Below are 15287 nucleotides of genomic sequence, written 5' to 3' on the forward strand. Positions count from 1 at the left end.
CAGAACATAGTGCCACACTTAATAAAAATTCAGAACATAGTGCCACACTTAATACAAATTGAGAACATAGTGGCACACTTAATACAAATTCAGAACATAGTGCCACACTTAATACAAATTCAGAAGATAGTGCCACACTTAATACAAATTCAGAACATAGTGCCACACTTAATACAAATTCAGAACATAGTGTCACTTAATACAAATTCAGAACATAGTGCCACACTTAATACAAATTCAGAACATACTACTGCTAGCTTAGCTTCTTTCTCTCGCCCTTACTCCTCTACTGCCTCTACCTCCTCTTCTTCCCCGATTGCCTCGTCCACGCCCAGTGACGAAAGTGGGACAATTAGTGTCCCTATGGCCAAATTCATTGCATAGAATGCATTGCCTAGTCGGACCTCCTGCTTCAGATTCATCCATATCATTCCGGATGCGCTGAAACTGTCGTCTGCCTCTACTTGTACGCATATGCTCTGGGTTTGGAATGTAACGCCTTTCAGCGGGGTTGACGCTATTGAAATTACCCATTGATCGAAAACCCATCAACACACCTGTCTAGGTATTCATGACAGACTCTTTCAGAAAAAATGTAGACACAAACGATATTGCGTCCATTTCAAGCTGCCCGCAAGCAGCAAGTACATGTGAGCAAGGTAGGTGAAGCAATTTCGGTTTGTTGCATGTGCACTCACACGTTGGCCAGGCTTCATTACCAATTTTCACCTCATGCGTCCTCAACTCATTTTCACATCCGAATTTGTTGTTGGCTAAGCAGACCTCGAACTTTCTTTCTTGATTACCGATGGCGACTACAGTGTGTGACCTAGCTTTTTGCATCTTGTTGTCCATGTACTTCGTGACTCTTTCACAGTACCGTGTATTCGGGTTCTTGAAGATATGCTGCTCTGCTTTTTGACGTATATCTCTGAAATACTTGACGGTGCCATAGAAAATCCCCTCAACGATGGCTGTAAGTGGCAATGCTCGGTTTTCTCTGAGGACAAAGTTGTATGTTTCCGCGAGGTTCGTTGTCATGACACCGTACCTTGCTCGATGTGTGTCATGTAGCAAAGACCACCTCTCTAGAGGTTCATGCTCTATCCACTGCTCGAAGGTTTTAATCGACCTCCCAAGCCTTCTCCTAGTACCAGGTGGGTCAAAGCCTGGCAGATCACATAGCCCAACAGGCTCTTCCTCCATGGCCGCTATTCCTATGGCCAACTATGCAGCCACTGCTTCAACATGTGCCCTCACCGCTGCATCTCTTGCAGCTTTCCTGTCCCTCACGTGTCTCTGCGTGCACACATTAAGTCTATCGCGTATCAAATTGTACTTCCATAACTAGTTCTGCTTGCAGAGTTTTTTTAATAGATTCATCAGGTTCTTATTTCTAAACTGCGAGAAGAAATTAGCCCCCAGATGGCGCATGCACCAACGGCTCTGCAAGTCCTGCCATGGAACTTGTTCCTCAGGGCCTGGGTTTGTCAGTGTCCTTATCGCACTGAGTATACCTGCATGCCTGTCATGAAGGATGCACACATTGGGCTTCTCCTTTACAACTGATATTTTCAACTGCCTGATGAACCATGTCCAACTTTCAATGTTCTCATTCTCCACAAAAGCAAATGCGAGTGGGACGACTTGATTTTGGCCATCTTGACCTATGGCTGTCAGGATCTGACCCTTGTACTTGCCTGTGAGAAAAGTACCATCAACACATATCACCGGTTGGCAATGTCTAAAAGCTTCAATGCATACACAGAAAGATAAGAACAGACGATGCAGCACCCTCACAGTAGGGAACTCTGGCATGAACATGTCTTGGATATCGATATAGGTGCCTAGATTCCGTTGCTGCAGGGTGTGGAGGAGCTAGACAACAGAGTCATGTGCATCAAAATAAGAACCAAATCTCCTCTCAAGCGCCGCATGCTTAGCCCTCCAAGCCTTGCCATAAGAAATTCTGTACTTGAACCTGGCGAAGACTTTTGTCTCGACTGCCTTCACTTCCATAGCTTTGCCTTGCACTATCTCATCGTAAAACAACCGAGCTATAAGCATGGATGAAAGGTTGGCATGATCTTGAGGGATGCAGGGAATAAGACAAGTGTGATTAACTAAGTCACTTATCACCCAACTTGTGCCATACTTAGGGAGAAAGCCGTGCACCCTGGCGGGACAATCTGCGTTCTTGCATACCATTGTCAGGAATTTCTGACTGGACACCTGAGCTGTGAAAACCGTTTGCCTGGACACTGCCCAGTTAATTATTGCATCCTTCAGGGCTTGCTTGTTCGGATACATAGCACCCGTCGCAATATTGTTCTGGTGATATTGCCAGGCTGAATCATGTCCATCATTTATGGTCATTGCAGATGAGAAGTCATGATTCCACGATGCAGGATTCGGGACCTCCTCTGCATTTTCTTCTTCATCTGACTCGTCAGAATCATCGGCATGACCCCTTTCAATATCGGTGTCTTCTTCTTCCATCTGGTCCTGCATGTGCCCATCTACCTCGTCAGCGTCCACCTTGCCATTGTAATCACCATCGGCATTTCCTCCTTCTACCTGACTACTCTGCCCTGGTTCATAACCATAAGCATTTCCTCCTTCTACCTGACTGCTCTGTCCTTGTTCGTAACCATCATCTCCAGCATTTGACATAGATAACTGCCTCCCTACACTGCTATGACCAGGATCGTAGCCACCCTCGCCTTCATGTGCAGTGACCTCCTTCACGATGGGAAGCACTAAAGCAACAGGATTGCATCCCCTTTGTTCACAACCTTGTAACCACCGCACCCATTCAGAGTCTCGCTCTATCGGCCTCAAATAAAAGTAAATTATTGTACTTGACCGTGTCCATAATGCATGAACACCGAGTGTTTCAGTATCAAGACCTAAACTTGCCGCAATCCATTCTTTCAACTGACTGACAGACCATGTTTGAGGTGTGCTCATTGGCACATCTATGTGAGTAAATTCACTCAGATCTGCTCCCATCTCAGTTGTTTGGACAGTACCAGGACCATAGCAAAATCTGAACTTCACTACATCGGACATCTCGGCTCACCTATTTTTTTAAAGAACGAAATACAATTCACTAACAAATATTAGACATGTCTATATATATTACAGAATATTAACGGAGCAACTAATACAATTCACACACCTACAAGTATATTACAAATATTTGCCGGAGCAACTAAAAATATTTACAGATTTTAATATTTGACTGCCTATACTACAGATTTTACCGGAGCTACTCCAAATACTAACACTCCTACATACTTCACATCCACATATAGTACGGAATATTACCGCAGCAACTACACATTTTTACACAAATAATTAGTTGACATCTAAATATATTTACGTATACTACCGGGGCAAATAACAATAATCGCACGCCTAATTTATTTCACATCGAAACATATTAACAAATACTACCGGAGCACCTACGAAAAATAAAATGTTTGCTGAAATATACCCTTGAAGCATGGGTGGGAACGAAGAACGATGAGCGACGGCCACCAAACTCCCGGTGCTCTGCCTCCAACGAAGAACGACGAACGACGAGCTTCACCTCCACCACCTCCACCACACTGCCCCAACTTCACCACCACCACCTTCACCTCCACGAGCTACCAAAATGCTCACCACGACCACCACGAGCTACCCCATCAGTAGATCGAGGACTCTTTTGGCTGCCCTAACTAAGTTGAATCCATTCACGGTGCCAAATCCGCAAAAAACTGGCTCATTCAGGTGTAGAAATTGAAGGTATCTTCGTGTACAGAGAGGAGAAGGAAAGAATAGAGGAAGAACATCTATGCTCGAGTGGGAATAAAGGAGGAAGCAGCCGCAGGGAACCGGGCGTGCTGCGACGCGGGCCAGCACCCTGTCGGCCCGCAGCTGGCCGATCGGCCTGCAGTAGGCTGACAGGGGCTCACCCCGTGGCCGCCGCGCCGACAGCTCCCTCCCCCCCCCACCCCCCCCCCCCCCACCCCCCCGCGCGCGCGACGTGGCATGCCCAGTGCACGCGCGACACGTGGCAGGCGGGCCAGCTGTCGGTCGGCTACTGGCCGACTACGCCCAGTCGGCCTGCTGTGGACTGACTAGGCCGAGTCGGCCTGCAGCGGGTCGACGGTGTATTATTTTTGAAAATTATTTTTTGGGCATAATATTTGTGCAAATTAATAAAAAAATGTATTATTTTTAAAAAAATTAGCTTAGATCACCCGCAAAAAAAAATAGCTTAGATGTGTCCGCATGGGAAGAAACGGATTGGCGCGCGCCAAATAGCCCCACCCAGTACAAAGGGAAACCACTATTCCTAAATGGCTTGTCCAATAATGAGTATATTTTGGATCTTCTCTCTACAATGCACTGCAAGAAATTAAAAAAACATGGCTAGCTACACCACGAAATGCGTGCTATCCCTTGGCTAAACTTATTGTCCCTATATTTTTCAATGGCTCATAATATGTGAATCACAATTGCTTGCTTGTCCGTTTCAAAAAAACAATTGCTTGCTTGTCTCACTGTTGATTCTTTTATTCTCCTCCCTCTCATCTTTTGTGAGCCCCGTGAGGAAACTGGACATTGGACATCGGAAGGAAATGAGGGAACGCTTCGTGACCGTGGTAGCATTACTGGCTAATTATTTTTAAATAATACATTTTTTATTAATTTGCATAAATATTACGCCCAAAAAATGATTTTCAAAAATAATACACCGTCGGCCCACAGCAGGCCGACTGGTCCTAGCCTATCTGCTTGCTGCTGGCCGATTGGCCTGTCGGCCACCAGGGCAAGTCCAGTCGGCCAACTGGTTGCCGACAAGGTCCAGTCGGCCTGCTGTGGGCCGACAGGAACTAATTGGCCTGTTGTGGGCCGACAGGAACTAATTGGCTTGCTGTGGGCCAACTGGTGCATGCATACCATATTACAGTTTTTTTTTGCCCCATACGATATTACAGATTTTTTTTCATAACTATGACGTATTTTCGTGCAACCCTTTCCCCTCAATATTTTCCCGCCATATGTTCCTGCCACCCGTTTCCCGCCATATGTTCCCGCCAACTCTTTCCCGTCACCCGTTTCCCGCCATATGTTCCCGCCAACTCTTTTCCGCCACCCGTTTCCCACCATATGTTCCCGCCAACTGTTTCCCACCATACTGCAGTCGTTCTTTCCCGCCATTTTCTCCTCTCTGCCTATAAAACCCCCTTCAGACGGAGGTGGATAAGCATTCCAGTGTAGTGTAGTTGAGATGTCCCATTATCCTTTCGATCGTAGTTTTCACCCTGAGATGAGCAGGACTCTTCTGAGGCTAGCTCCCGATTTCAGGATGGACAATAGGATAGTTTCATGGGACGAACTCACCGGTAGTGACACCATAATGAATGAGTTGGCTCACGAGTTACGTAGGTTTGGGTGGCCTGAAAGGACCTATGAGGAGGTACGTACAGAACTTCTTAGGTTGCATGAAAGGTGGAAGAAGGTAGTGGAGCCGAAGAGTGAAACGTTTAGAAGGACTGCAGAAAAGAATCCATTTTTATGGACCGAGGAGAGCGAGGACGAAGTTGATATCTTCATGTCGCCGCTTCCGGGTTCTGCATACTCAAAGGGCAAGAGTTCATCATCTAAGGGCAAGGTTTCTGCATCGTCGAAGGGCAAGAGTTCTTCATCATCGAAGGGCAATGTTTCTGCATCGTCGAAGGGCAAGAGTTCTTCATCATCGAAGGGCAAGCATTCTTCATCATCGAAGGGCAAGAGTTCTGCATCGATGGAGGATGACGATGATGACTTCATGTAGTTTTTATGATGTATGTTGTAAGTTTAGTCATACGTACCGTTAATTTATATGTAGTTCTATCTAGTTGTTTGTACTGTCTTGTTGTACGAGCATTATGTTCTATCTAAATATGATGTTGTGGTTCGGATAACAGAGTACTAAAATAGAGTAGGCATATGTCCCATACATAAGTACATAGTCATTTGTATCATACATAGAATAGACATAAGTCTCATACAGAAGTAGATGGTCATGTCTCTACTGATAGATAGAAGCGTCAGTGACGACGTCTGGCCTGGCGGGGAGGCGGATCTGGAAGCGGCGTGCATCCCAACCTGTTAGGTGGCCTAATGTTACGAGGGGGAATTTCAGACTCTCCCTGGTCATGCTGTGTATCCTGTGTGGGGCCTGGTGGAGGAGTCGAATACATGTTCATCCACCGGGAGTGCTGCGACATCTGAGCTTGTATGTTCTCATCGGGATGTTGATCACTCCCCCACGTATCATGTGATGCCGACATAGACGCATGATATCCGTAGGCTCCTGCACGATGGAACGTTTAGTCATGAAGAATGAGGTCACCTCAATTAATAGTGAAAACAATAAATATGAAGACCCTTACCTGCTGGTTGTGACGGCTGCTCCGGCTCAAACACGAAGCTCGACGAGGGACCGTGCTGTTGTGGCTGTGGAGAAAACACGAAGCTCGACGAGGGACCGTGATGCTGTGGCTGTGGAGAAAACACGAAGCTCGACGTGGGACCATAGTGTTGTGGTTGCTGCCATGTTGAACTGCCAGGTTGGTCAGGACGGGGTGGCCTGGTTGTCGGCTGATGTGCTAGACGTGGACGTGGTTGATGTCGGTGCATGGAGTGACGCGGCTGCTACTGGTGGTGCTGAACAACGTTGCTTCTTCGGGTGCACGTGATAGCCTCGTACACAGTCCGTATCTTGTTCTGAATTCGTTCCAAGAAGGGCTGTAGCACTGGACAGTGCTGAAGAAGAGGTCCATACGATAGTGATCGTCCAAAGGTGGTCACGTCCTCGTAGAGTTCGTGTGTCAAGGTAGCCTGCAAATTTCCATGATGATTAATAATGTATGTCTCTTGCACGTCAAAGTATGTGACAACATTACTTAAAGAAAATATATCTTACCGCGTAGTGCCTAGAGCCCGAAGTGTCATAGCTCGGGTACATATATGACGGAGTAGGATCCGGTATCTGCTCTGAGTGGGAGTGCTCAACGATGTGTAACCGTGTTCCGTTCATGTAGCACCACAAATAGAGATTGAATTCATTGAGATCAAAATTGTGATTCTCGTGCCATATATGTGTGTTTGTTGTCTCCCATTCTATAACATATGGCTCTAGTCTAACTAGCCAGTCAGCAGTTGTCCTGGCCATGCCCTTCCTTGTCGTCCTAAAATTGTGATGTGTGTTCAACAATTACCTAAAGCTTCGAATGGAGTACTATGAAAGATAATGAAACATTGAAAAACTGGTTAATACCTGTGGATGTGTGCTGGCACCAGGTTCTCTATAGGGGGTGGCAGCTCCAACTGCAGAAGACAAAATTGCCTCATAACCCTCTATTGTGCCATCTCCTCGACGAAGACATCAAAGATGATCTTTGATTTTTTTTTTCATCTAGTAATCTCGGTCCCTTGTTCATAGCACAGACAGACCAGCAGGGTATCTCGCTTGTATGGCTGCTTCCCTGTAGGGCTGCCAGATGACCCCGGTGTACGCATCGAACTGCTCGTTCAATGTTGTGTATGCCTTCTTGGTTTGATCACTAGCAAAGCGTCTCTGCAAAAAACAAAAGTTAGTGGCCGCTAGCATCGAACTATCTCTTGTGCAGAAAAAAGTTGCATTAAACTATAACACGGTGCATACCTCGCGCCGTGTCCAACACAGACCGAAAGTAGGCATGTCGATGCCGTCAACATCAAACATGGTGTCTATAGGCTCATGAACAAGTACATCTGGTCACCCTATAGAGAACGTCTCCCACGACCACAGCTGTGGGAATAGAGGGCATCCAAGAAGGGCTGGCTTTCTCGATGTAAGCTGGCAACCGTTGCACATACCTCGGTATGTAGCCGCTAAGACCGCCAAACCCCAACTCCTCTGTCTGATCTGATCCGCCGTCTGAGCGCTCGCTATCTCGAGTGCCATAGGGATGTAGAGCGCGCTAATAGTGGTGACATGGTTCTCTGTGAACATTAACTTGCCGAAAAGCCACATTAAGTAGGCCTCCAGGCTCCGAGTGATCTGTTCTGCAGTCAACGGCGCTCGGAAGTTCTGGATCTGCATTATGCAAATAGAAATTTTTAGTAAGCCGCAGTTATTTTTTGTAAAACCGTATGCACGATAACTTGAAGATAAGAGGTAGGGGAAATTACCCGGAAATTGAGCAACCACTCATACTTAGGTCCGTGATGCTCCCAAACCGGATCCGGAGCATCCGGAAAAACACCATGAAAACGTTGTGTAAGAGCTCGCTCCCAACAAGCCGGTGCGTCCAACGGTCCTATGGCATGACCTGCCAATGGTAGTCCAAGCAAAAGTGACACATCCTCCAAAGTAGGAGCCATCTCTCCCCATCGGAAGTGAAACATGTGGGTCTCTGCCTCCAATGGTCCACTAAGCAGCTCAGCAAGGACCCGTCGATGGCAAGGCGTTTGTCACCCGGGATAGACTCAACCAAACGCGCGAAAGGTAAAAGGCCGGCCCATTTCAACCTTCATCAGAGAACATTTCAGTTAGTGTCTCCCATTAATATGCATGTCAGTGTGCAAATTAATAAAGCACGTACCATTGAAGCCATCCTGAGTGTATCATCCAGTTTTCCTTAGGAGTGCGAGTGACCAGAGGCTCAAGCTTGAGCTCATACCATATCGCAGCACGATGACCCCTATCAATGTCCCCATTCAACAACCACATTCCCGACATTCCTGCACATAAAAAATTCAGAACATAGCGCCACACTTAATAAAATTCGGAACATAGTGTCACACTTAATACAAATTCAGAACATAGTGCCACACTTAATACAAATTCAGAACATAGTGCCACACTTAATACAAATTCAGAACATAGTGCCATGCTTAATACAAATTCAGAACATACTACTGCTATCTTAGTTTCTTCCTCTCGCCCTTACTCCTCTACTGCCTCTACCTCCTCTTCTTCCCCGGTTGCCTCGTCCACGCCCAGTGACGAAAGTGGGACAATTAGTGTCCCTATGGCCAAATTAATTGCATATAATGCATTGCCTAGTCGGACCTCCTGCTTCAGATTCATCCATATCATTGCGGATGCGCTGACACTGCCGTCTGCCTCTACTTGTACGCATATGCTCTAGGTTTGGAATGTAACGCCTTTCTACGGGGTTGACGCTGTTGAAATTACCCATTGATCGAAAACCCATCAGCTCACCTGTCCAGGTATTGAGGACAGACTCTTTTAGAAAAAATGGAGACACAAATGATATTGCGTCCATTCCAAGCTGCCCGCAAGCAGCAAGTACATGTGAGCAAGGTAGGTGAAGCAATTTCGGTTTGTTGCATGTGCACTCACACGTTGGCCAGGCTTCATTACCAATTTTCACCTCATGCGTCCTCAACTCATTTGCACATCCGAATTTGTTGTTGGCTAAGCAGACCTCGAACTTTCTTTCTCTATTACCGATGGCGACTACAGTGTGTGACCTAGCTTTTTGCATCTTGTTGTCCATGTACTTCGTGACTCTTTCACAGTACCGTGTATTCGGGTTCTTGAAGATATGCTGCTCTGCTTTTTGACGTATATCTCTGAAATACTTGACGGTGCCATAGAAAATCCCCTCAACGATGGCTGTAAGTGGCAATGCTCGGTTTCCTCTGAGGACAAAGTTGTATGTTTCCGCGAGGTTCGTTGTCATGACACCGTACCTTGCTCCATGTGTGTCATGTAGCAAAGACCACCTCTCCAGAGGTTCATGCTCGATCCACTGCTCGAAGGTTTTAATCGACCTCCCAAGCCTTCTCCTAGTACCAGGTGGGTCAAAGCCTGGCAGATCACATAGCCCAACAGGCTCTTCCTCCACGGCCGCTATTCCTATGGCCAACTATGCAGCCACTGCTTCAACATGTGCCCTCACCGCTGCATCTCTTGCAGCTTTCCTGTCCCTCACGTGTCTCTGCGTGCACACATTAAGTCTATCGCGTATCAAATTGTACTTCCATAACTAGTTCTGCTTGCAGAGTTTTTTTAATAGATTCATCAGGTTCTTATTTCTAAACTGCGAGAAGAAATTAGCCCCCAGATGGCGCATGCACCAACGGCTCTGCAAGTCCTGCCATGGAACTTGTTCCTCAGGGCCTGGGTTTGTCAGTGTCCTTATCACACTGAGTATACCTGCATGCCTGTCATGAAGGATGCACACATTGGGCTTCTCCTTTACAACTGATATTTTCAACTGCCTGATGAACCATGTCCAACTTTCAATGTTCTCATTCTCCACAAAAGCAAATGCGAGTGGGACGACTTGATTTTGGCCATCTTGACCTATGGCTGTCAGGATCTGACCCTTGTACTTGCCTGTGAGAAAAGTACCATCAACACATATCACCGGTTGGCAATGTCTAAAAGCTTCAATGCATACACAGAAAGATAAGAACAGACGATGCAGCACCCTCACAGTAGGGAACTCTGGCATGAACATGTCTTGGATATCGATATAGGTGCCTAGATTCCATTGCTGCAGGGTGTGGAGGAGCTAGACAACAGAGTCATGTGCATCAAAATAAGAACCAAATCTCCTCTCAAGCGCCGCATGCTTAGCCCTCCAAGCCTTGCCATAAGAAATTCTGTACTTGAACCTGGCGAAGACTTTTGTCTCGACTGCCTTCACTTCCATAGCTTTGCCTTGCACTATCTCATCCTAAAACAACCGAGCTATAAGCATGGATGAAAGGTTGTCACTTATCACCCAACTTGTGCCATACTTAGGGAGAAAGCCGTGCACCCTGGCGGGACAATCTGCGTTCTTGCATACCATTGTCAGGAATTTCTGACTGGACACCTGAGCTGTGAAAACCCTTTGCTTGGACATTGCCCAGTTAATTATTGCATCCTTCAGGGCTTGCTTGTTCGGATATATAGCACCCGTCGCAATATTGTTCTGGTGATATTGCCAGGTTGAATCATGTCCATCATTTATGGTCATTGCAGATGAGAAGTCATGATTCCACGATGCAGGATTCGGGACCTCCTCTGCATTTTCTTCTTCATCTGACTCGTCAGAATCATCGGCATGACCCCTTTCAATATCGGTGTCTTCTTCTTCCATCTGGTCCTGCATGTGCCCATCTACCTCGTCAGCGTCCACCTTGCCATTGTAATCACCATCGGCATTTCCTCCTTCTACCTGACTACTCTGCCCTGGTTCATAACCATAAGCATTTCCTCCTTCTACCTGACTGCTCTGTCCTTGTTCGTAACCATCATCTCCAGCATTTGACATAGATAACTGCCTCCCTACACTGCTATGACCAGGATCGTAGCCACCCTCGCCTTCATGTGCAGTGACCTCCTTCACGATGGGAAGCACTAAAGCAACAGGATTGCATCCCCTTTGTTCACAACCTTGTAACCACCGCACCCATTCAGAGTCTCGCTCTATCGGCCTCAAATAAAAGTAAATTATTGTGCTTGACCGTGTCCATAATGCATGAACACCGAGTGTTTCAGTGTCAAGACCTAAACTTGCCGCAATCCATTCTTTCAACTGACTGACTGACCATGTTTGAGGTGTGCTCATTGGCACATCTATGTGAGTAAATTCACTCAGATCTGCTCCCATCTCAGTTGTTTGGACAGTACCAGGACCATAGCAAAATCTGAACTTCACTACATCGGACATCTCGGCTCACCTATTTTTTTAAAGAACGAAATACAATTCACTAACAAATATTAGACATGTCTATATATATTACAGAATATTAACGGAGCAACTAATACAATTCACACACCTACAAGTATATTACAAATATTTGCCGGAGCAACTAAAAATATTTACAGATTTTAATATTTGACTGCCTATACTACAGATTTTACCGGAGCTACTCCAAATACTAACACTCCTACATACTTCACATCCACATATAGTACGGAATATTACCGCAGCAACTACACATTTTTACACAAATAATTAGTTGACATCTAAATATATTTACGTATACTACCGGGGCAAATAACAATAATCGCACACCTAATTTATTTCACATCCAAACATATTAACAAAAACTACCGGAGCACCTACGAAAAATAAAATGTTTGCTGAAATATACCCTTGAAGCGTGCGTGGGAATGAAGAACGACGAACGACGGCCACCAAACTGTCGGTGCTCCGCCTCCAACGAAGAACGACGAACGACGAGCTTCACCTCCACCACCTCCACCACACTGCCCCAACTTCACCACCACCACCTTCACCTCCACGAGCTACCAAAATGCTCACCACGACCACCACAAGCTACCACATCAGTAGATCGAGGACTATTTTGGCTGCCCTAACTAAGTTGAATCCATTCACGGTGCCAAATCCGCAAAAAAACTGGCTCATTTAGGTGTAGAAATTGAAGGTATCTTCGTGTACAGAGAGGAGAAGGAACAAACAGAGGAAGAACAGATATGCTCGAGTGGGGATAAAGGAGGAAGCAGCCGCAGGGAGCCGGGCATGCTGCGACGTGGGGTCGCACCCTGTCGGCCCGCAGCTGGCCGATCGGCCCGTGGTAGGCTGACAGGGGCTCACCCTGTGATCGCCGCGCCGACGGCTCCCCCCCCCCTGCGACGTGGCCTGCCCAGTGCGCGTGCGACACATGGCTGGCGGGCCAGCTGTCGGCCGGCTACTGGCCAACTACGCCCAGTCGGCCTGCTGTGGGCTGACTAGGCCCAGTCGGCCTGCAGCGGGCCGACGGTGTATTATTTTTTAAAGTCATTTTTAGTGTAATATTTGTGCAAATTAATACAAAAATGTATTATTTAAAAAAATTAGCGCATTACTGGGAGTGGGAAGTTGCGTCTCTGGATTCATTACCGAGGCCACAAGTCCCAAGGTAAGCACATGCATGCATCATGGTATCTACCTATGGCCCTGTTTGTTTCAGCTTCGCTTGGATTTTAATCACATGTGGATTCACTCACTGGCGAATCTGATTCTGAGAATCAGCTTCACCATTGAAGTACACTTTGAGGTGCTTCAGGAAATTCCACTAAAAATGGCCAAATCCATATTCGGCTTCACTGGCAAAGCTGATTCCAAATAGCTGTTTATTTCTTATTCCAGATTTGGCTTCACTGGCAAAGCTGAATCTGCTCCCAGAATCCGAAAGAAACAGGGCCTATATATTGTAAACACATTGATTCATATTGATGTCTCCCTTGTGTTTGTGGAATGTTGTAGCCGGATGATATCCAATTACAGGGGTGAGTGTGTGTACCCGAAGAACCCTGCTTTCGTGATGGGGATTGTCGCAGCAGCCCTGCTGCTGCTGGCCGTCTCGTTGAGCACCAGCTGCTGTGGATGCTGCTTCAAGCGTGGTGACGGCGTTTCTAATACAAGATTCGTGCTCGGCATCCTTCTTTCTGTCATCTCGTGGTTAGTGGCATTGTACACGGCATTGATCTTCATGCTAGCCGCAGCATACAACTGGCCTGGGAGGTGTGGTAAAGCCCCAGCTACTACACCTATCTTAGCGCGGACAACCTCTTTCAGCCAATGGTCTTCAATGCCGTATATGCCACCATCATTGGATTGTTTTCCTTCAAGATCATTCACGCCTAGGTCAAGATCCACGCCGGCCTGTGGGTTTTCTAATTATGATTTAACATCTCTGTAAAAAACTTGAACTTTGCATTTGTTTCAATCCTTCCTCCTACAAGTATCTTTCCATGAGACACTACAGGACATCTACCAAGTTGCCCAGTAGTAAAAATACTCAGCAAAGCACTAAATATACTCAGCAACATAATTGCAAAGTGTTACACTTGTTGAATCGGACTCGGCATCTATCACATCGGCAACTAGTAAATATCGGACACTCGACATCTATCACGAAGCCCTTGTAGTTTGATGGTAGTGACTGGAGAACTCTGCCAATTGTTATTTCATTCGAAGATTTACTCCAAACTGATTCAAGCGATTGTAGTACCAAGACATTTTGAGTATGTGCTCATTGACGGAGCTGTTCTCCTCCAACTTACAGCTAAATAACTTGTCAAAGGTGTCATACCTCTCAACCCGGGCATGAGCCTGAAATACCAACTTCAGCTCCAGGAACATCTCATATGCTCTGTGGTGCTCAAAACATTTTTGGAGCCCCGGTTCTAAGCATAAAAGCATGGTACACTGAACTATCGAGTAGTCATTAGAGTGTGCCTGCCAGATGTTCACAACATCTACAGGCGATGCTGGAGGGGTGGCGCACCGAGCGGTGCATCAAGGACATAAGCCTTTTGTGCAGAAATGGAGATAATCCTCGGATTAAGGATCCGGCCCGCATAGTTGCTTCCATCATCTTTCAAATTAGTTTTCTATAGAAACGCCTTAAAATTTAGGGGAGTTACAATGCGAGCTATTAATCTACGACATAATTTGCAAAGACAATTTTAGACTATGTTCATGATAATTAGTTTAACTAATCAAATTATTAATGAACACCCACTTAAATCAACATTCCTCAAGTTGTCTGAGTGCTACATGATCCAAATTTACCAATCCAACTCCGTTCATCACGTGAGATGGGGTAGTTTCAATGGTGAACATCTCCATCTTGGTCATATCTTCTATATGACTCATGTTTGACTTTTCAGTCCTCTATGTTCCGAGGCCATGCCTGTAAATGCTAGGTTCGTCAAGTTTAACCCAAGTATTCTACATGTGTAAAACTGGATTACACCCGTTGTATGCGAACGAAGAGTCTATCACACCCGATCATCACGAGGTGTTTTGAAACGGCGAACTTTCGCAACGGTGCATACTAAGGGGAAACACTTCTATCTTGAAATTAATTGTGAGGGATCATCTTATAATGCTACCGTCATTATAAGCAAAATAAGATGCATAAAAGGATAAACATCACATGCAATCCATATGTGACATGATATGGTCATTATCATCTTGTAGTTTTGATCTCCATCTCCAAAGGACTAGCATAATCTCCATCACCACCGGCATAGCACCCTGATCTACATCATCTCCAAGGTGCCATCACGTAGTTGTCTCCGCCAACTATTGCTAACTCGTAGCAATAAAGTAAAGCAATTACATGGCGTTTAGTGATTAACACGCATGTCATATAATAAATTAAGACAATCATATGGCTCCTGACGGTTGTCGTATTCATCAACATGCAAGTCGTGAACCTATTACAAAACATGATCATCTCATACATCAACATATATCAAATCACATCTTGGCCATACCACATCA

The 15287-nt window shown here is 45.9% G+C and overlaps 1 pseudogene; it reads right to left on the reverse strand.

Annotated features, from left to right (window-relative positions):
- Positions 1–561: 561 nt before the first annotated feature.
- On the reverse strand, positions 562–3072 carry LOC147973541 (uncharacterized; annotated as a pseudogene).
- Between the last annotated feature and the right edge of the window lie 12215 nt (positions 3073–15287).

Source organism: Triticum urartu, chromosome 5A (genome assembly GCF_056163025.1).
Source record: "Triticum urartu cultivar PI428250 chromosome 5A, HENAU_Tu73, whole genome shotgun sequence".
Lineage (NCBI taxonomy): Eukaryota > Viridiplantae > Streptophyta > Magnoliopsida > Poales > Poaceae > Triticum > Triticum urartu.